At 36.0% G+C, this 22,985-nt stretch overlaps 1 pseudogene; it reads right to left on the reverse strand.

Moving 5' to 3' along the window:
- Positions 1-18,553: 18,553 nt before the first annotated feature.
- On the reverse strand, positions 18,554-18,672 carry LOC149575499 (5S ribosomal RNA; annotated as a pseudogene).
- Positions 18,673-22,985: the final 4,313 nt, after the last annotated feature.

Raw genomic sequence — 22,985 nt, forward strand, 5'->3', positions numbered from 1 at the left:
GGTTCATCTTCATAAATATATACAATTTCTTTTTGTAATCCTTAGGTTCCTTCTTTCTCTCTTCATCATTCTTATTTGTAAAATCATCATTTCTAACTTTTGCACTTTTAATCATAGTTTTAGTAGCATTATTCAAACATGTGTAAGCCTTTCTCTTAGTAGAGTAACCTGCACCTGTGCCTTCATCACCTTTAAAAACAAAATTTCCATGCCTTGCATCTTTATGGATATAACGCCTACTTCTAAACATGTTGAAATAACTTATATTTGGTGTACGAACATACCAAAGTTCATATGGTGTCTTGCTTGTTCCTTTATTTAATTGAACTTGGTTGAGAGTATATACTACAATGTTTATGGCTTCTCTAGAGAAAATTTGTGAAACTCCCTTTTGAATTAGTAATTTTATAGCACAATCAATAATTGATCTATTTCTTCTTTTAGTAATCCCAATTTGTTGTGGTGTCCTTGGTGTAGATAGTTGTCTCTTAATTCCATTCTCAATACAAAATTTAGTGAATTCATTAAAAATAAACTCACCACCTCTATTTGATCTCAGGCATTTCAATTGTTTACCAGTTTCTTTTTCAACTCTATCTTTATACCACTTGAAAATTTGAAAAGAATCAAATTTTAACTTTAAAAACATCACTTCCATCATTCTATAATAATCATCAACAAACAGTATGAAATACCTATCTCCATAGTATCTTTTAAATCTCATTGAACCACATAAACTAGTATGAACTAACTCTAGAATATCATTAGTTGAATTTTGTTTTCTTGAAAAACTAGAATTAGTCATCTTGCCAAGTTGACATTGATTGCACATAGCATTCTCAAGTTTATGTAGATTTGGTAAGCCTTTCACTTTCTTCTTTCTACTTATTTTGACCATATTCTCAAACTTGACATGATATAGTCTCTTATGCCACAACTACACATCTACATCTTTTGCAAATAGTCATGTACTAATAGTAGGATCAAGGTAGAATAGATTATTTCTTGTTTCTATCCATTACTAATAATATTTCTATTATCATCATAGATCTTAACCTTTTTGTTTTGAAATTCTAGCTTGTGACCTGTATTATTCAACTTGCATCACTCAACAGATTATACTTTAGTCCTTGAATTCATATGCATCCTCACATCTAATTTTATGATTTAGTATCAATGAACCTCTACCTTTCATAGGGCACATAACTTCATTTCCAAGTTTAATAGTTCCACCATGACACTCTTCTAGCTTATCAAACTTACTTATATCTCCAAACATGTGATGTGAACATCCACTATCAATAATCTATGCATCACTTTTACTAACATGAAAAATAAGAGATTTTTTCCTCATACCTTTACTCATTAGTATCTTCTTTAAAAAGAACATATACCACTTCTACCCCTTCATTTTCATAATTAGTGTCTGACTTGGTGTACTCTTCCTCATCAATATAGCATGATTTATTTTGTTTGTTTTTGTAGTCCTTGTTCTTTTGGTATATGCGCTTATTTTTGTCATTTTTATCACTCATGTTCTCATTAGGACATCTACCATGAAAATGACCAACTTCATTTCATTTAAAACATAATGGTTGAAATTTACCTTTGAATTTTCTTTTACCTCTTGGTAGCCTACTTGCAAGAAGTGCTTCAATGTCATCTATATCTTCCTTTGGATTTGAATCATTTTTATCCTTACTATTCTTTTCTTTCTTTGAACATCCAATGGTTACTGATGACTTTAAATCATTCTCAATATTAAAAACATTATTATCATAGTTACTTAATTCAAATGCAATCAAATGACCAACTAAACTATCAAGAGTAAGATCATTACTAGGAATAGCTCTAAATTCTAGAATAGTAGTGTTGGATACAATTGTTCAATTGTGTGTTGTCTTTGATGTTACACAAATGTCATATTAGTTATTAGTCAGAGTCTACCGAGCTTAGTTGGTCAGCAAGGCAAAAGACAGAGTCTACCGAACTCAGAAGGTTAGTGAAGCAAATTACAAAGTCTACTGAGCATTTCTAGAGGTTACACTGTGAAGACAATTTCTACTGAGCTCACTCATGTGTTGAAGGCTTCTGTGGCAGAAATCAGTTTCTACCAAGCTTGCAAGGTTAGCAAAGGAAAATTAATTCTTATTGAGTTCACTCATTCTCTAAAGGATTTTACAGAGTTTGGAGTGTTTACCGAGCTTCACTTGGTTAACACTAGAAATCATTTTCTGGAGTAGTGTTACCGAGTAGGGTTAGCCAATGAAGGATTTCATTGTTTTGAGAAATAAAGTTTATTTTTTTAATGTAATATTTGTAGCTGATTAATGTAATGATTATTGCTAAATGTAACTTGTAAATGAGCCAACTTGACAATTTGTAATGTATAAATAAAAGGTCAACTTATGAATTCTAAAGTATGGATGAATGAATGAGCAAGCATGCAAGTAAGTTGATTATGTGAAGAGGAAATGTGAGCAAATTTTAGACGGATTAGATATCCTTGAGGAGTAGCAAAGATTTATTCGATCTGTGAGGATCTAGTGAAGCAGAACAAAGATCTGTATCACCAAAGTTCAGTTGCATCTCATTCAGGTAACTTATTGTTACTTTCTCACCATTGTAGTAGTAATTCCTAAATCTCCTAACAGAGTTTCTCTAATAGCCATTTTGTAAATCCTCTAACAAGGTGGACAATTCAACTAAATTGTTCTAAAGACCTCTAGCAAGGGCATTCCTAACAAAGTGATTAAATCCTCTAAATAGGTCACACCTAACAGTGTGTTTTGTAATCTTTAAAAGGGTTGGCTCCTAATAGGGCTCACTTTAGAAGAGTGAAAATTGGTAGCTAGTTACTTGGTGGTTTTTTCCATATTGGGTTTCCACATTAAATATGGTGTCTCTTGTGTTCATATTTTTTATTAGATAAATAGGTTTTACAGGGAACCTAAAACCCAAAAGATAGAACATAAGAAGGCTGATAATAAGCATGACAGCCCAGCCAAAAAAGTTTAAGTTCAAAGGTTGATAATAAGCATTAAGCCCAGCCAAAGGAAAAAGTACTGATAAAAGACCAAGAAAAGGAAATAGACAAAGCCATGGCCAAAAGCCAGCACAAAAAGCCAAAAGATAGCGAAAAACAAAGGAACACGCAAGAGTTATTCCTCATTCTTTTGCTCCAGATCCTGCATCACCCGAGCAGCCTCAAAGGCCTGTTAATTCTCCTCCATTTCCATCTACTACCCTCTTTGATTCCCTTGGTCCTGTACAGGAGTGGAGTTGTCCTTTGTAGGGTCATCCTCCATTCTGGCCTCATCTTTGTCATTTCCATCCTCATCCTCATGTGTTTCTCTGTCTTTGATCTAGCCCATGAGAGAGATGATGTTGTTGTTGATGGAGCTTAAAAAGGAAAACATTTGGTTGGCAAGGTTGTGATTGTAGTTTTCCAGATTGTGTATCCTCTGTTCCACCAGAGTGAGCCTATCAGCCAAATCTATCCTCTTGTTGTCATCCATTCCTTCCCTTGTTGCCTTAATGTGTTTCACCTGCTCTTTAACCTCCTTGAGCTCGTGGAAGAGCCATTTGATTGATTTGAAATTATCAATCATGCTATTGCAAGCATTATTTGCAGATTCATCCCTGTCTCCCTAGCTCTGTTCGAAATAGCCACAATCACTAGATCAATTAATTCTTCAAGCCGCTGCTCTTCTTGATTATCCACTAGGATTTGGGGATTCATGGTCTCCCTAAAGATTCCCATTTTGGCAATCTTGACATTGAAATTAATCCATGCTTTCCTCCTGTAATTGGTTTGCACTTCCCCTTCTGCATACCCAACTTTCTCCTCTTTCTGATCCTCAGGGTGGAGATGGATAGGAGAAAGGGGCAGTGCAGACATCTCCTCATGATGAGAGCACACATCCTCTAGGCTCTCCCTCTTGCACTTCTTCCTTCCACTATCGACCTTTATTTCCTCCTACGTCTCCTTCACCACCTCCTCAGACTCCAGATCCTCCTCATTGTCGCTGCTTCCCTCCTCAGCCTTCTCAGCCTGCTTTTGCTCGAGATCCCTAGGGATTTTTTTGCTTGGGGTTATGGGAGAGGGGGATTTTTTAACAGTCATAACTTTCCCTAAGGAAGAGAATCTGCCTTTCTTAGAACTGAGGCTCTGAATGTCATCCGAGTTAGAGGAGTAACTAGAACTTCCAGACTCCATAGTCTCAGTCTGAGGGGGGGATTACAAATAGTCTAGGCTTTGAAGTGCTCATGGATAAGAAGCACTAGCCCTTCATGTAGAGCCAGGTTTGCAATGGGCTTCTTTTTGAAGCTGTCCATCACCTTACTCATAGAGGTTAACAGATAAAAAGGAAAAGAAATTCTGACTTTCTTTCGAAAATGATTTAAAATAACAAAGTGGTGGGTGCTGGCTCTGTCAAACCTTGGGTCCAAAGTGATATATTCAATAACAACTTTCAGCACATACCTCCACCATTTCTTCATGGAGTCGGGGACATAGTAGGTGTCGAGCTTTTTTAACGCCTTCAATTCCTTCTCACTCTCCACAAAATCCCTTACCACATTGGCTGAGAGCTTCTTATCCCTGAAGAATTTAAAACCCTTGATAGGGATCTTGGTGACAGCCACGATTACCTCCTCCGTTATCTAGAAGTTGATGCTATTCACCTTAACCTTGCCTTCTTTCCATGACCCCACCATACTGTTAGTGACCTCCTAATCATAACAGTACAACTTCATGAGATACTTGGTTACCCCACCCTCTTTCAGCTTTTCCCAAACTTTTGGTCTGCTTCTCCATTTCTCAAAGTCCCTCATTGGCTCCTTTCTGGATCTCTCGCCCACCATCTCCTCACTTCGCACACCTGCCTTACTCATAAGCTCTTCACTGTGAGACTGGAAAGGATCACCAATATTAAGAAAGGAGAAAAGAAAAATAACTCTGTTGTTGCCCCTGAAATGAATGCAATGAAGAACCCACAAAGCGTGGCAATTAATCATAGTAGGATATCTACATTTACGAATTCCCATATTTCTATTATGAAAAGTATCCATATATCTTAACCCTTCAATATTCATAATTACATCTTGATATCCTCCGTACTTCCTTGGATTTTCTCCAATTCGATCAGACACTTGATGTCTATCGGCAAAGAAGTTCTGGGAAGCCATGTCATTTTTTGGTCAGTGTTGACCCCTATATTTGCCAACCTGTCAGCAACCAGGTTTGCTTCCTAGTAAGTATGGGTGACATGGAAATTTTTGAATTTGGCAAGTGTCTCTCTCATCTCATTGATAAGATTTGCAATTGTCCAAGAAGGATACGAATTTCCATTAATGCACTTAATAATGTTACTCGAGTCCCCCTCCAACCATAAATTGGTGACCCCAATTTCAAAAGCCAGCTTAATTGCATTGCATGCGGCATTGGCTTCCACAAAATGATTTGTTTGGAAACCCAATAGAAGAGCGAAAGCTACAATACTATCTCCATTTTCATTTCTAACCACACCTCCACTACCTGAGGATTCAGGGTTTCCCTTGGAGGCTCCGTCAAAGTTGGCTTTGTGCCAGCCTTCAGGGGGGAGGTGCCACTTGGCTTCCTATCTTTTTCTCATTTTGTCTATTACCTTCTTCTTCTTCCTGCCTCTTGTCTCAAAAGCTTCCCCCTTTCTCACAAAAATATTTTCCTTTATGTTACTGAAGATCTTCCTTCCAACAACCAAAGCCAGCTCCTCCCTATCTCTAAAAATTTGGTTGTTTCTCTCCTTCCAAATGCTCCAACAAAAATGGGGCAGGAGCCAGGAGCTGATTCCCTTCAAGGTAGTCCCGTTGAACATACCTTGCCATTGGCAAAAGAAGTCTAGGAGGTTGGAAGGAATGCACTAGCTATGGTCAAGGTCTTGGGTGAGGAAGTCCTAGACTGTTCTCGAGTAAGAACAAAGAATGAACAAGTGATTTCTTGTCTCTGACTCATCTTTGCATAAAACACATCTGCTGGACATGACATGACCTCTTTTAATGAGATTTTCCTGGGTGAGATTTTTGTCCTGAAGAGCCAACCAAAAAAACATGTTGACTTTTAACATTAGGCCTGGGAGCCAGGCCCTCGACCAAGGGGGGGATGCATTTGTAATCCATAAAGCAGAGTAACTAGAGGTAACCAAATAGAGGCCATTGGCATTATCCCTCCAAACCAGTTCATCCTTGTTGGTGCTAAGGGATAAGGAATTAAGCATGATCATGATTGGTTTGAGTTCCTTTGAGATGATAGAAAGGTCCTTCCATCCCTGATCAGTCCCGTAGTTACTGACTTTGTGCCCAAAAAGGTTGATGCAATCATTAGCCCAAACACCATAGGTGGGGTTATTAATGAGTGGGCCTTGAGAAAGCTAGCTATCTAACCAGAAAAGAATGTTCTCCCCATTTCCTAGCTTTTAGGAGACCTTAGAGTTAGCCAAATCCTTGGCTTTTAAGAAGCCATTCCAAACAACTGAGCCTTTGGGTAAATCCTCACTAAAAAGAGTGATCTAGAAAGAGGGCCTTTTTATATACTTGTTCACCACAGTGTCTCTCCATTCCCCTATGGTACTAAAGATGCACCAGATTTGCTTTTCCAGGAGGGCCTTGTTGATATGAGTGAGCTTCCTGATCCCCAGACCCCCGTTCTTTTTAGGGAGATAGACTTTGTTCCAAGAAACAAGGGGGTACCTTTTATTCCTATCAATTTCTGTCCATAAAAAATCCCTTTGAATTTTCTCCATTCTCTCAGCGTATTTTCTAGGTATGGTGAAAAGGCTCAGGGCATAAATAGGCAGGTTTTGAAGGATGGATTTAACCCGTTAACATTTTCCAGCTTGGCTAAGAGAGGTTCCTTTCCATCCAGCCAACTTCTTACTAAATCTATCTAAGATGTTGTTCCAGAAGGAATTAGAAGGGGCCGTGCCCAAAGGGAGACCAAGGTAGGAAGAAGGAAGCTTCCCCACTTGACAACGCAAGATTTTGGAGATTCTTAGCTGTCTTCCCTTCAGAGTGTTGATAAAGAAAATAGAGCTTTTGTCCCAATTTATAAGCTACCCCGACCCTTTGGAATAGGTATCCAGAGTGTCTTTCAGAGCCTTGGCTTCCCTAACCGAAGCCTCTCCTCCCATAATGGTATCATCAAAAAATTGCTGATGCGTGAAGAGAGTGCATTTGGAAGAAGGTTTAAAACCTTTGATCCTGCCATCTTTCTTTTCCTTCTCCATGAGTCTACTAATACATTCTATGAGGATGATGAAGAGAATCAGTGATAGAGGATCTCCTTAATGAAGGCCTCTAGTGGGTTTGAAGAAATCAGAGGGGGATCCATTCACTAAAACAACTAGCAAGGGGGTGGTGACCAGTTGGGAAATTAGCTTGCAAGATTTGACATCAAAGCCAAAAGCCTTCAACCCCAACTCCACAAAGGACCAATCCACCCAGTCATAAGCTTTAGACATGTCAAATTTGAGTAACGTCCCTTCTCTCTTACCAAATTCCATAGAGTGAATCACTTCATGCACCATGATAATCGAGTCTAAAATCTATCTGCTTGGAATAAAACTCGATTATTGATGAGAGATGATCAGGGGGAGGAGCTTAAGCAGCCTCAAAGTGAGCACCTTCAAGATGATCTTATAAAATGAGTTGCATAAGCTGATGGGTTTGAACTTATCTAGAGTGTCAGCCCCTGACACTTTGGAAATAAGAACTAAGAAAGTTGAGTTGATTTCCTTTAGGATGCATCTGGCTCCAAAGAATTCTTGAACCGCCTTAACAACATCCTTCATAATGACAAGCCATTACATTTGGAAAAATAAGGTAGGAAAACCATTAGGTCTAGGTGACTTATCCGCTAGAAGAGGAAAAAGAGCTTCTCTCACTTTAGAATCAGAAGGAATGGCCCAGATCATATTATTATGGTGCGGTTGGAGGATCTGAGGGATGCAAGAGACAATATCGTCCTGGTCCATCTTAGAGAGAAAAGGATCCCAAGAAAGGAGGGAGGAGAAGAAAGAGACAGCTTCACGTGAAATATCATCTTCCTTAGTCAACACACCCTAGTCTTTTTTCAGGCCAAAAATCTTGTTGTTAGCTCTATGTTTAAGTGTGGATAAATGGAAGAACTTTGTGTTCTGGTCTCCTTCCTTGAGCCAGTTGATTCTAGATCTCTGCCTCCAGAACTTTTCCTCTTTACTAATGATGTCATGTAGATTAGACAGGATGGACAGCTCTGCATCTCTACTCGAGGCATCATACCCATTTTCCTAAATGGAGGCTTGGATGGAAGAGAGATTAGAAGAAAGATCCTCTTTCATAGAGAATAATAAATGACCAAAATTTGACTTATTCCATGCTTTTAACATCCTTTTAACATTACTGAGTTTCCTTGCTACCCTGAACATAGCAGTGCCTTCCACATCTATGATCCATCAGCCCTTTAATATCTCTAGAAGGTTGGGGTGGGAGGTCCACATTTTCTCAAAATGGAAAGGAGGAGGTCTATAGGGGTCAAAAGGGACAATTGAGAGGGAAATGGGGGAGTGGTCAGACCCAATTCTAGGCAAAAGAGCTAATTTGCAAGAAGAGGACTGCAGCCAATCAGGAGAAATGAGGGCTCTATCCAGTCTAACCTGAATACACTCCTTACCTAAGTGTTTATTGGACCAAGTAAAGTTACCACCCATGAGGTCTAGATCCAAAAAGGCCAAATCATTGATAAAGTTTGAAAGATCATGCTTGCTATCCCAGTCTTGAGGCAGACCACCATTCTTCTCCTTATTGAGAAGAGGGGTATTGAAGTCTCCCATAATGATGCCTTTTTTAAAGTTTCTATTCTAAACCATCCCAACTGCACTGGACCAGTAGGAGTTTCTTTCTTTCTTGTTGTTGGGGGCATAAATGTTGAGCAAGAACCAAAATTCATTGGAATGAATACTGTACACTTTACAAAATAAAATGTTACCAGTATTGAAAATCGATTCCACCCTGAAAAGATTTGACTTGTATAAAGTTAGTAGGCCCCCAGAGGCTCCATCAGAGTCTGCAGCTTCTCTGCTCATCATGTTGCTGAACTTTATGTTTCTCAAAGAATCATTTTTCATTTTTGTTTCTTGGATCATCAAAATATCTGGTCTCTGGTCTTTGATCAAATTCCTAATGATTTCTTGTTTATGGGTTCCATTTAGGCCCCTGATATTCCATGAGATGATCTTCATTTTTTACTCTTGGAAAAGTCCTTCAGGGTGCTTTGGCACCCATTCGCCAAACATCTTCTAGTCTCTTCTTCTCTGGACTCCCTTTCTAATTTCTTGCCTGCTTTGGTTGTAGAGCCCACATCTGGTTTGCAACTACTCCTGGTCGCTACCAGAAAAGCCTTGGAGGGATCTTTGATTTGATTCTTCCTTAGTATCTCTTCCTTCTTTGCAAACTTCAGGGATCTAGAAGCCTTATTAGCATTCCTTGGGGTGCTGTGAAGATCAACCCTTTGGTTATGATCTTTCTTCTTAACCTCCTTATTTCCTATTTGGATCAGTACATCATTGGTGGAGACCAAGTTTTCCTCTGGATCCTAGAAGATGATAATTTCCCTATTATCTCTTTCCTTGAACTCCTCTGTGGAGCCCAGAACCGGCTGCTCCTATCTAGGGGGAAGGTCAAGACCATCCTCTTGAAGACCATTATGCAAGACACCCTTATCTTCCTTTGCTCTAGGCTTGAGGGTCCTTTCCTTGACCTGATCATCCACTAATGGCTAGGGTTTGGTTAAAGGTAGAGAGGAATTGGGAGACTCTCCTTCCTCCCTAGTCTTTCCCTTAGGTGCTTGGTCTGTCCTCTTTGGGGCTTCTGCTGCAACCTGGGGCCCCGAAGATAGGTCCTTTTGGCCTTGAGCCGTGGTCTTTTTTTTCCAAACTTTCTTCAACCTCTATTGAGAGGAAGAAGGGGGATTCTGCTTACTAGTCATCTTAGCTTTCGGGCATTGGAAAGCCTTATGAACGGTTTTAAGACAGTGAAAACACCCAAAAGGAACACTTTCAAAGTCCAGCTGCTAGATATGGGTACCAAGTTTGGACTAAAAACAAACCACTTCGGGCATATCCTCCCCTTCCCTTACTCCAATGCATATCCTCGCATAAGTCAACCTACTCATCAAATCAGTGATTGGGTCGATGGAGAGAAGCTCTCCGAAAGAGCTGGCCACTCCGTTGAAGACATCCTCATTCCAAAACTCCAAAGGAAGCTCTGGGAGTCTGTCCCAAACCAGAGCTTGCTGGAGGAAAGATTTGTTTAAGTCCAATTGGGATGACCACCTCTAAAGCATGAGGGCGGCCCTTCCAAAGCTCCAGGGACTTTCACATAGAATCTTAGCCATATCCTCATGACAAAAGAACTCAAAAGAAAGGAAACCCTTAGCCATTGCAGTGACAGAGACCCAACCTTTCAAGCTCCATTTTTTTAGAGTATAGGCCCGAATGACATCAATATTTGGTCTAGGGCTGATAAACTTTCTGATGAGCGTTGAGGCCATAGAGGCAATGCTGCGATCAACAATCTTGTCTAGAATAGCGATCATGCAAGATTCCTTTTCCAGCCTTGACACAACCTTAACCAGAGGGAAAGAGTATTTACTTAATGGCTTGAATCCAAAGAGTGAGGCCCAGTGCTTTGGGAGAATCCCTAGAATGTCTTCACGTGGGTTCCCATCTCGTAACTCCTCCCCGATGCCTGCCTGGATCCCCTCCTGCATGCCTGGTGATCGAGGTCCACCTCCCTGTGAATTCCCACCTATCTCCAGATTTGAAATTTGAACTTGTGCTCCTGCTCCCATCTCAAATTGTATTATCTCTTGTGTTCATGTTATTTACTTTTTCATGCATGTTAATAATTGTGAATGCTTAAAGATCAGTAACAAATTAATCTACCATGTTACATCATTTCTCTATGTGGCTACTGAGTGACATCAATAACTAGTTATTTAAGACATCTAAGGGATCTATGGATTTGTTTTAGTGGTAACTAATTCACCACCCCTCTCAGTTACTCCATTTATATTTTCAACAATTGGTATCAGAGCATTTGGTTCTTGTAGGAAGGATTTCAAAGATCTAAGCTAAAGATCAGGATGTCTTACAAGAGGAAAATTCCAATGCTCAACATGGATAACTTTTTAGCATGGCAAGGTCTCATGAGACTCCATCTGGCTTCCATTAGAGATACAAGATTGAAATATCTGGATGAAGCATATGTAACTCCTTCTAGTACATCATCTACAAATGAAATTGCTGAGAAGAAGACTTATAACATCATGATGATAGACATTGCATCTGCCCTAAGCTATGAATAATTTGATGATATCAAAGATTTCTGAAAGATATCTATGGAGGTGATGATAATGTGAGAAGAGCCAAAGCAGAAAGTTTAAGAGGTCAATTTAATCAGATGAGGATGAGAGAGGATGAAAATAGAGAAAAATATGTTGAAAGAGTCAAAGCAAGTGTTAGTGCAATCAAAGCTTCTGGAGGAGATATCAAGGAGGAAAAAACTATAAGTAAAATTCTTAGAACACTACTTCCTATTTATGCAATCAGAGTTTCTGCAATTCAGTAAAGAAGATGTGAAGCAAATCATAAGATAAATCTAGAGGCCATAGTTGGAAGATTGACTGCATTTGAGCTAGATAAGTATGATAACTATGTTCTAGCTACCAAGAACATTGAATTAGCATTTGAAGCCAAGCTTTCACTCAAGGAGAAAGGCAAGAAGATAAAAGATTCTCAGTCAAAAGTGAAGAAGAATCAGAATAGAGTTTTGACAGTGATCTTGAGGTGGTTGAAGCTCTACTAGCAAGGAAATACTCAAGAGGCAAAGGAAAATACAAAGGTAAGGTTCCTCTAATCTATTTTTCATGTGAAAAAATTGGACATATTGCTGCTAGGTGCCCAAATAAGTAGAACAAGGATGAGAAGAAAGGTGACAAGTGCAATGGCAAGAAAGACTTCAAATCATTCAAGGAAAAAGGTAAGAAAACATGTTTCATGGCTAAGAATTCTAATGATTATGATGATGAAGAAGAAGATGAAATTTTTTACATTGCTATGAAGGATGAGTCTGATAATGATGAGAAAATGGCACTTATTTCTCATGTGAGAAAAAATGATACATGGATTATAGATAGTTGTTGCTCTCATCATATGACTGATGATAAAACTAAGTTTGAACATTTTGAAGACTATGATGGTGGCTATGTGAGGTTTGGTAATAATGAACCTTTTTGTATAAAAGGAAAAGGAAGAATCTCACTAAGTAAAGAGCTTGTATGTGATAATGCATATTGGGTAGAAGGACTAAAACATAATCTATTGAGTGTGGCACACCTACTCAATAATGGATTCAAAGTGGAATTCATGCATGGAAAAGAAAAGCTGTTGGATGACAAAGGAAAGCTGATTGGATTAGGCACTCAAACAAAAAGTAACTTGTTTTATCTTGAACTTGGTGAATGTTTATGCTTTATTGATCAAGTTGAAGAAAGTTGGTTATGACATAGGAGGTTATGTCATGTGAACTTTGATAACTTGGTGAAAATAAGTAAATTCAGGAAAGTAAAAGGCATTCCTAACATAAAGAAACCAAAGGTTGGTCTATGCAAAAATTATTAAATTGGCAAGATGGGAAAGACTAGCTTTAAAAGTAAGAACTATTAGTCTGAAGAAGTTTTAAAAATTGTGCATACTCATTTGTGTGGACCTATTGTAATTGAAATCTATATTGGTGAAAAGTTTTTCATTCATTTTGTTGATGATTATTCAAGAATGATGACTCTCATGTACTTGAGAGAAAAATCAGAAGCATTTGAGAAGTTCAAATGGTATTTGGCTAGAGTTGAGAAGGAAATAGGCAAAAGACTAAAATTTTTGAGATCAAATAGAGGTGGTGAATTCATTTCACATGAGTTCAATAACTTTTGCATTGAAAGGAGAATCAAAAGACAAGTATCAGCCCCTGGAACTCCTAAGCAAAATGGAATAGCTAAAAGAAGGAACAAATCTATCATGGACTGTGCAAGAACCCTAATGATTGAAAAGAACATTGCTATTAAATACTAGAAGTTATCAACACTGTAGTTCATAGCTTGAACTGAGTACAACTGAAGGACTCATTCAAAACCCCCTATGAATTATGGTATGGCTACAAACCCAATGTAAGTTATCTAAAAGTATTTGGAAGCAAATGTTACATTTTGAAAGAATCTAGAAAAGGTAAATTTGATGTAAAGGGTGATGAAGGGATATTTTTGGGATATTCTTGTAAGAGTAAAGCATATAGATGTTTGAATTTGTCTACTCACAAAGTCATAGAAAGTGCACATGTGAAAGTTGATGAGTTTGCAGAAAGAACTGAAGAAGAAAGCAAAAGGGAACCAAAAGACTATAGAAGTTTTGTTTTTGTTGAACCTAATATAGTGCCAGGTACATCTATCAATCAGGAATATTCTACTCTTGAGTCCTTAGTAACTGAGTTGCAGGAAGTTCAAATTGAGCTACAGGAACTCGAGTCACATTCTGATGCTTTTGAGCTAATGCCTACCGAGTTTGAAGGACCCAAGTAGTAGATAGAAAAAACTAGAATCTAAAGTACAAGAGGATGTAAATGCAAAGCGTTCAAAAGGCAAAGAACTTGTATTAGCTAAGTATGTCAAGAGACATCATGCACCAGATCAGATTATTGGAGATAAATCTAAAGGAACTATGACAAGAAGTAAGTTGAAAGGTACTTGTGTACTTGCTGATTTTGAACCTAGAAGTGTTAAAGATGCATTAGAAAATGAAAGTTGGATTGAGGCTATGAATGAAGAAATAGAGAAGATAGAGAAAAAAAAAACATGGACTCTTGTACCTAGGCCTAAAGACAAAAATGTGATTGGAACAAAGTGGGTGTTAAAAAATGAGCTGAATGAAGATGGTAAGGTGTCAAGGAATAAAGCTAGACTGATATGCAAAGGATACTCTCAAGAAAAAGGTATAGACTATGGAGAGACTTTTGCTCTTTTGCAAGATTGAAAGGTGTCAGGACCCTACTTGCATATGTTGCATACAAAGGATTTAAGGTTTATCAAATGGATGTTAAGTCAACATTTCTCAATGGTATACTAGATGAGGAGGTGTACATTGATCAGCCTAAAGGTTTTGTTGATCCAAACAAGAAGGAAATGGTTTGCAAATTACATAAAGCATTGTATGGTCTGAAATAAGCCCCTAGAGCATGGTATGAAAGATCGCATAACTATCTTGTTCAAATTGATTTTCAAAGAACTAATGATAATAGTAGCTTGTATATCAAGGAAGGACCAAATAATAAGATTGTATTGGTAGAAATATTTGTGGATGATACTTTGTTCATAGGAAATGATGATCTTAGCAAAGAATTTTTAGAGTAAATGAAGAAGGAATTTGAAATGTCAATGTTTGGTGAGATCAAATTCTTTGTTGGTCTTCAAATTTAGTAGAGCATGAATGACATCTACATCACTCAATCAAAATACATCAAGGAGATACTAAAATTTTTTGGTATGAAAGACTATAAACTAGTTGGGACTCCTATGTGTACTATATTGAAACTCACCAAGGATAATGAATCAAAGGAGGTAGATCAAACATTTTATGGATCTATGATTCGAAAGTTGCAATATGGAGTGCATATAAGACCAGATATTGCCCTTGTAGTTGGTATTGTAGTAATATTTTCATCAAAACCAAGAGAAAATCACATGATGACAATCAAAAGAATCATAAGATATTTGAAAGGCACTGAAGATTATGGATTATGGTACAAATTTGGAGGTAATCTAGATTTGAAAATGTTTACTGATGTAGATTGGGTAGGAAACGTTGATGAAAAAAAGATTACAAGTGGAGGAGCTTTCTTTCTTGGAAGGAGGTTGGTTTCTTGGACAAGTAAGAAGCAAAATTGTACATCCCAATCCACAATAGAAGCAGAGTATGTTGCAGCATTAGTAAGCTATTCTAATATTGTTTGGTTCAAACAATTATTGGAAGGTATGAAGGAAGAAATCAAAGAACCTTTTGTTATGTTTTGTGACAATACAAGTGCAATTAACATATCCAAAAATCCAATGATGCATTCAAAAACCAAGCACATTGCAATAAAGTATCACTTTGTCAGAGAATTGGTATAGGATAAGGAGATTAGATTGGAATATGTCCATACAAAGGAATAAATTGCAGACATATTCACAAAGCCTTTACCTAAGGATGCATTTTTGTATCTAAGAGGTAAGTTAGGGGTCATTCCCCTATCTAAAGCTCACTAAAATAAAGTTTTAATGATGCATCAATAGGTATCTAGTTGAAGATCTTTTTAGTTGATGTAGAATAATCATGGAAATATTGCATATGAATTAGCACATAAGGTACATTGCTATTCATTTGGTTTGTGTTGTCTTTGGCATGTTTTGTCAAAGAGGGAGAGTATACTATCATATTTTTCTAAAATTTGAATTTTTTTATGAAAATTTTGATGTTTGTATAGAAGCTATATAATTCCTTCACAGAGGGAGATTGTTATATTTGAGAAGTTTGTGGAATGAAATGTAAGAAGGAGAAGAATTTTGTCAGAAAGAGACTTGTTTTCTAATTTCATTCTACTATGACATGTTGTGTTGCCATCAATGCCAAAGAGGGAAATTGTTAGATACAATTGTTCAATTGTGTGTTGTCTTTGGTGTTACACAAATGTCATATCAATTGTCAGTTAGAGTCTACTGGGCTCAGTTGGTTAGCAAGGAAAAAGATAGAGTCTACTGAGCTTAGAAGGTTAGTGAAGCAAATTATAGAGTCTACTGAGCATTTCTAGAGGTTACATTATGAAGACAATTTCTACCGAGCTCACTCAGGCACTGAAGGCTTCTGTGGCAAAACTCAATTTCTACCGAGCTTGCAAGGTCAGCAAAGGAAAGTTAGTTCTTACCGAGTTCACTCTGTCTCCAAAGGATTTTATAGAGTTTGTAGTATTTGCTGAGCTTCACTTGGTTAACACTAGAAATTATTTTTTGGAGTAGTGTTTACTGAGCAGGGTTGACTAATCAAGGATTTCATTATTTTGGGAAATAAAGTTTATTTGTTTAATGTAATATTTGTAGTTGAATAATGTAATGATTATTGTTAAATGTAACTTGTAAATGAGCTGACTTGAAAATTTGTAATGCGATGACACTTGCCCGCTTACATAGTAGGTTTCCTATGTGTCTTATGTGCCTTTGGGTCTAGATGTTGATCTATGTTGGAACCTTTGAGTTAGTATACTTTTAAGATTTCTTGGACTTAGAGAGTATTTGTGTTGTGTGATTTGATATCCTGTTTGGGACTTGAGACTATCTCCTCAGCACAGTGGGAGTGGGCCATTTAGGTTTCAGGTGGTAGTGCTTTTTACTCTTACCATTGAGATCTATTCGTGGTCACCATGGCTGGAGCTTCTTAGGATGCTTATTTATCATGTTTAGGTGATGTTATTTACTGATGCATTTCTTTATATTGATGATTAACATGTTAGATTTCTTTATGCATATGTTGTAGCATGTTTTAGTAGTGACGTCCCTATTACTATAGTATAGATGATCTGGTCAGTGGCTTGGGATGTTATGCATGGGGGATGGCTAGGGCGCACGATGGTCTTATGATGCTATTGATGATTGTGAGGAACCATACACTTACTTAGTTGTATTTTATGATGGATAGTTGTATTTCATGTTGGATGTTATATCTTTTATGATGGATGGATGTATCATGTAAGTTATTGGTTATATTTATTTCACTATACTTTGTATCATAGATTTGAGGAGGATGTTGTATTTATATTTCTTCATATGTATATTCTTTTAAGCCTTTCATACCCTGTGACATGTACAATGGATGATTGAGCATTCCAAATTAATTTGCCAAGAGGCATTTAGAACAAATTTATATTATGGACATTGGACTTTTAATTATTCTTTCATATGGATGTGGTAGTTATTAGATTTAGTATTGATTAAATTTAAATGTGACTCAACGTCTTGAGATCCTTAAGGAATGTAACCTGTTATGTATGCTTTTAGTTGATTGTATGTGATTGCTTCCACTATTATGTGTTTGATGTGTATGATTTATCTTTCTAGTTTAAAAATAAAATAAAACTTTTTAACATGCGATTTTTATTTGTAGTTTAGTTTTAAAAAAAATTAATAATATTTAATTAAATTTTTTTTTTTTTATTTAATCAATTTTATTACTATTTAATGATTTAGTTAATAAAATTTGTAATAAATTTTTATTATTAGTTATTTAATTAATTAATGATTAATAAATATTATTTATTAAAAGAATTTTATTAAATTAATTAATGATTAGCAAATACTATTTGTTAAAGAATTTTGTAAATAGTTATTGATTACTAATTAATTATTAATTAATTAATAATTAATAATTAATAATTAATAATTAATAATTAATAATTAATAATTAATAATTAATAATTAATAATTAATAATTAATAATTAATAATTAATAATTAATAATTTAGTAAGGTAGATGGATATTGGGACTAATTGGAATTAATGATAATTATCATTTAATTTTGAAAATTATATTTATTATTAAAAAATTCAAATATTAATGGATTTGGAAATATTTTTATAATCAATTATTATTATTTTAATAATTTAATAAATGATTACTATCTCTCTTAAGTCATGATATGATTTTTTAATTATAAGAACGAGAACGGGATAATTTGTAAGTGTAAACTGTGGGTTCTATCTATTTAAAACATATGTTCAACGGGGAATGGAAACCTTACATTAAATCAATAGTATATTATCAATCAAATTGAACTATGAGACTATTTACTTGAACACAAACACTGAAAACTGAAACTTATTATTTAACTCAAACTATGTGTTTTCTAATTCAACCAAACTGTGAGACTATCCTATTATGTGTTCTATGTAATGTCTATGTTTTGGGGTTTCAAGTTGTCTTAGTATTAACTAGTCTTAGGTTGTTACCAGAGGGTCAAGGGTTATCCAATTGTGATGTCATGCTGATTTGATCTCAATCTTTTAAACCCAACCATCATAATGCAATGGCATGCTTTATGATGTGTGTGGATTATTGATTGTTATTGCTTTCTAGTCTTCTTGTGTGAAGCTGAGGTGTATGTTTATGAGATACTTGACTTAACCATTTTTGAGTCATTGATCAATTATATTTGATTTTCTTTCTAGTCACTTTGAGGGGACTGATGTGTTTTAAATAATTTTTTCTTGATGATGTCATGTTGTGACATGTTTGACTTGACCATTTTGGAGTCTTAGATCAATATTATTATTGGGATACTTTTCGATTGCTCATTGAGAACCAATGGATATTGTGATTTATCATTTGATGTCTTTCAGTTGCTCATTGAGAACTGTTGTGATTATTAATTCTTTTGGATCCCTTGGTAGGGCATTACGTCAAGGATGCAATATCGAGACTTCCCAAGAGGTCTCCCATCCCAGTACTACTCTGGCCCAAGTGCGTGTAACTGTAGATTTATGATGGGATCCAGTGTACTAACGCTGGTATGATTGCACCCATGCCTCAAGTGCTAGTATAGACTAGGATGGGAGTAGAGAGAACACTTGGTTACGACCTTGCATTCCATAGTATGCCTTGTCACTACAAGAGGATACTAGTGGCCGCATAGGGATCACTAGGGGCCCTAGAGTCCTAAGCTAATTGCTAGGGTAACTTCTACATGATTCATGTGATGACACTTGCCTACTTACATAGTTGGTTTTCAACATGTCTTGTGTGCCTCTAGGTCTAGATGTTGATCTATGTTGGAACCTTTGAGTTAGTATACTTTTAGGATTTCCTAGACTTAGAGAGTATTTGTGTTATGTGATTTGATATCCTGTTTGGGACTTGAGACCATCTTCTCAGCATGGTGGGAGTGGGCCATTTAGGTTCTACATGATCAGGTGGTAGTGATTTTTACTCTTGCCATTGAGATCCATCCGTAGTCACCGTGGCTAGAGCTTCTTGGGATGCTTATTTATCATGTTTAGGTGATGTTATTTACTGATGCATTACTTTATATTGATGATTAGCATGTTAGATTTCTTTATGCATATGTTGTAGCATGTTTTAGTAGTGGCATCCCTATTACTATAGTACTGATGATCTATTCGATGGCTTGGGATGGCTAGGGCCCAAGATGGTCTTATGATGCTACTGACGGTCGGGAGGAACCGCACACTTAGTTAGTTGTGTTTTATGATGGATAGTTGTATTTCATGTTGGATGTTATATCTTTTATGATGGATGGATGTATCATGTATGTTATTGGTTATATTTATTTTACTCTACTTTGTATCATGGATCTGAGGAGGATGTTGTATTTATATTTCTTCATATGTATATTCTTTTAAGCTTTTCATACCCTGTGACATGTACAGTGGATGATTGAGCATTTCGAATTAATTTGCTAAGAGCCATTCAGATAAAATGTATATTATGGACATTGGACTTTTAATTATTCTTTCATATGGATGTGGTAGTTATTAGATTTAGTCTTGATTAAATTTAAATGTGACTCAATATCTTCGGATCCTTAAGGAATATAACCTATTATGTATGCTTATAGTTGATTGTATGTGATTTCTTCTGCTACTATGTGTTTGATGTGTATGATTTATCTTTCTAGTTTTAAAAAATAAATAAATGTTTGGCAAACTTAGTAAAATGTTAGGTTAATTATTTTGGATCCCTTGGTAGGGCATTACAAGAGGAGTTTCATTGCCATAACATATGTATTAGTGAGGTTATTATAGATTTTTAGTATGATTTTTTGGTATCAAAACTTTAGGCTTACTTTTGAAGGCTTAAATGGCTCCTAAATGAGGTCAAACCTCAAATAATGGATGTTTGCACAATCAACTATTATAGAACAAAAGTTCCATTTTTGAAAAGGGATTATAATAGCCAATTAGGTGAACAATTTGTAAGTTATGGTCTCCATAAGTTGAGCTATCCATAAATATAATTTGTAAATTTTTATTAGCTTCTTGTATGTAATAAAGTGTAATAAAATAATATAATATTAGGTTGGCCAACCTCAAGAGTTAGGGATAAGTGTTTAGAACCTTCTTAGGTAGTGGAAAATTCCTATATAAGGAAGACTTGTAGGTTGTGTAGGACATTTTGAGTGGTGGTTTCCAGCTTTGTCTTGCTAAATATTGTAAGGAAGACGTCAATGTAGGTTTTCATATTGTACTTATGTATTCTTTAATTGCACACTTGTGAAGATAATAAGAAGCCCATATTTTGTTCTCATAGATTTTTGTTATTTATCTATTGTGGTGTCAAGGGGAGAACCCTTCATCAAGGGAAATACCCTTCATTAAGTGGTATCATACATGGAGGTCTTGAGTGTGTAGACATATCACCGACTCTGAGATTTGCACCAAGATCATTTTTTGAGTTAAATGTATAGATAGATCACTAATTGTGAGGAAATTTGCACCAGGGTTTATGCTTCTACGAAGAGAACATAACATAAGAGGTATAAATGTGACATCTAAGGGTTTTAGAATCCTCTAAAGAAAAATATAAGCATTACAAGAAAAAAATGCACAAAGGAATGAATCTTTCCATAATAGATGAAAATGAGGATCAAAGAGAAGATGGAAAAGTTTTGAACCAAGAGGAGGAAAGGATTTTTAGGGCCTATCTCCAAGCTTGGGAAAAAACCTAAGTTTAAGGTTCCCACACTTTTTGGAACCTTAACCTAGAAGAATTTATTGACTAGATCAATGAATTAGAAGAATATTTTGAGTATGAAGATATTGAGGATTGTGATAGGTTAAAGTTTGGGAAGGCCAAATTGAAATGTCATGCAAATATTTTGTGGTAGGAGATCTAATTGAAGTGAAATAGAAGAGGAAAGGGGAAAATCACAAGATGGAATTAGATGATAGATAAATTGAAACAAGAATTCATTCCCATTGATTACGAGATGTTGAGATATGATTGAAAAGATCATTTTTGAGGGAAATTGTTAAAACTAAGATTGAAAGAAGGAGATTGTTGAAGAAGACTATGTGTTTCAATCATTTTTTTTGTCACTAATGTCAAACCTTCTATTTACTGGTAATATAGCTACTTATATGATTTAAGTACTATCACTTCGATGATTGATGAAGAGGATTTGATCAAAAGATGTAAAAATAGCACCTAGAGGAAAGGTTGAGTAATGATTATGTAATGAAGTACAAGAATTAGTTAAGATAGTGATGACATGATGTATTGATAATCTACTTAAGGTTACAAAGGCTGGTTACACTAAGAAAGTTTAGAAGAACAAGTTACACAAATTTTGTCTACCAAGCTTGACAGAGTGGATAGTAGGTGCCAAGAAAAGATAGTGCAAGCCAAGCAAAAAATCAGTTGGAGCTGAGTAAAAGTTCATTCTAGGGTATGCTAAGTAGAATGGTGAATGTCGAGTCAAGTTTAGAAGATGTTGAGCACTAGTAAAATTTAGTTCGTGATGAGTAATTTCATAGTGGATGTCAAGCAACATAATATGTGCCAAGCATCAGAAGCTAGATAATGCAAAGCTACTAGATTATTTAAAAGATTGTGAATTTGATGAATCTGAGCTAACAAGTTTGTTTTCTTGGATTACGTGAACTAGGTGAAAGATAAGGTTGATGAGTTGATGGTAAAAACTTTAAGATAAACTATTTTTAGGTAAATTCAAAGTGAATTATAGGAGAAGTTTCTACAAGAGATATGGAATGTGGGGTAGATACATTGTATCCTACCCAATCCATCCTAACCCTAATTTGGATGATGTAGAATGAGAAAAACAAAATCTTAATTTCCTATTTATAGGAATGGCTAGTCATGAAGCAAGGTTGTCATGTGTGAGAACCTAAGGAAGAAAAAGAGTCAAGGGTTTTGCTTCATCAAGTGACTTAAGAGAGAAGATTACATTGGCATGTTAGGCAAGAAGGCTTAAGGATATGAATGCTTGAAGGGTAAACAAGATATCAGAGCCACAATGTATGAAGGCCAAGAAAAATTAAGGACTAAACAAAGATCTATAATCTGCAAATGAAGTTGTAAGTTATATCAGATCAAGCCTTACTATTACTCTCTAACAATTGTATCAGTCTAGGGTAAATCCTTTGGATTAAGGTTGCCCTAACAGTCATTTGTGAATCCTTTAACTAGGTGACATTCCAAGTGAATGGTCTAAAGTCTTCTCACAAGGCTCACTCCTAATAGGGTGATTCAAATCCTTTAATAGGGTCACATTTAACGTGTGTATTATAACCTTTAACAGGGTTGGCCTTGTAGAAGTTAATGAAAGCCAACTTCATAGCTCACCAAGATCACCTGCATGCAAATAACCTACTGAAGAGAAATTAAAGAAGGAAGGGTGGAGCTTGGAGAAACTAAACATACTGAGAGAGAAGATATTATAATAATGAAAAAAGAATCGCTATACAATATTAGATGAAAATATATGAAATTACAATAGGAGAGCCAAAATATAAAGGCCTCTGGGAAGCTCTGAGAGATAAGGTTGACAACTAAGCATACATCCACAAAAGGTAGGATATCCTCGATCAAGGTGAGGAGATAAGTATGACTTAGATAGGAACAAATTCCCATGTTGTCAACAACTCCTAGACTACAACTATTAAATAAATGTATTAGCCTAAGTAAACTTAAGTAAAAGCATAAATAATAATTATTTACTCTAATAGGCCTTTCATAGGGCATCACTTTAGAAGAGTGGAAAGAGTAGCATGTTACTGGTGGTTTTTCCCAAATTGGGTTTTCACGTAAATCATTGCATCAAGTGTGTTGATTAATTTTCTATGTTTCATGCTTTAC

The sequence above is a fragment of the Cupressus sempervirens genome, chromosome 2 (assembly GCF_028749045.1).
Source record: "Cupressus sempervirens isolate cs-2001-9-10 chromosome 2, ASM2874904v1, whole genome shotgun sequence".
NCBI classification, from domain to species: domain Eukaryota; kingdom Viridiplantae; phylum Streptophyta; class Pinopsida; order Cupressales; family Cupressaceae; genus Cupressus; species Cupressus sempervirens.